Genomic DNA, 482 nt, shown 5'->3' on the forward strand with positions numbered 1-482 from the left:
CCCCACACACACACACACACACACACACACACACACACACGCACACATACTGCACACATGATGAGATGTCGGGGTTTGTGTGTCCCATTAACCCAAGGAGCTGACACTGGAACTGTCTGGGGCTTTGCCTTCATGCCACCACCAGGGGCACCATTGCAGACCCTCGGTGAGGGACCAGAAAAAGTGCGGCTCAAAGACCCCACTGATGACCACAAGCATTGAAATATGTTTCCCCTTGCCCGGACCTGGGTCACTGGGGTGCCCCTCTGGATCCGTGTTTGGAGGCAGCCTGAAAGGGTTATTTGGGTCCCCCTTTCATGGGCTCACCACTTATGAGAGAGGCTGTGTATTAGGGTGGTCCATTTTGGAAAAGTTTGTCGGATTCGTCGGGCCGGGTCGGAAATCTTGTCGATACTATGACACAAGGATGTGTGCAAAATTTTATTCCGATCGGATAATTTTATCCCGTCCCGCAGAGCGAC

At 52.7% G+C, this 482-nt stretch overlaps 1 protein-coding gene across 1 annotated transcript in view; it reads left to right on the forward strand.

The window, feature by feature from the left end:
• LOC109530799 (galactose-specific lectin nattectin-like) overlaps positions 1-482 on the forward strand; it is a 19797-nt gene that overhangs the window by 747 nt on the left and 18568 nt on the right. The window lies entirely within an intron of this gene.

This window comes from Hippocampus comes, unplaced genomic scaffold (genome assembly GCF_001891065.2).
Source record: "Hippocampus comes isolate QL1 unplaced genomic scaffold, H_comes_QL1_v1.1 scaffold538, whole genome shotgun sequence".
NCBI lineage: Eukaryota > Metazoa > Chordata > Actinopteri > Syngnathiformes > Syngnathidae > Hippocampus > Hippocampus comes.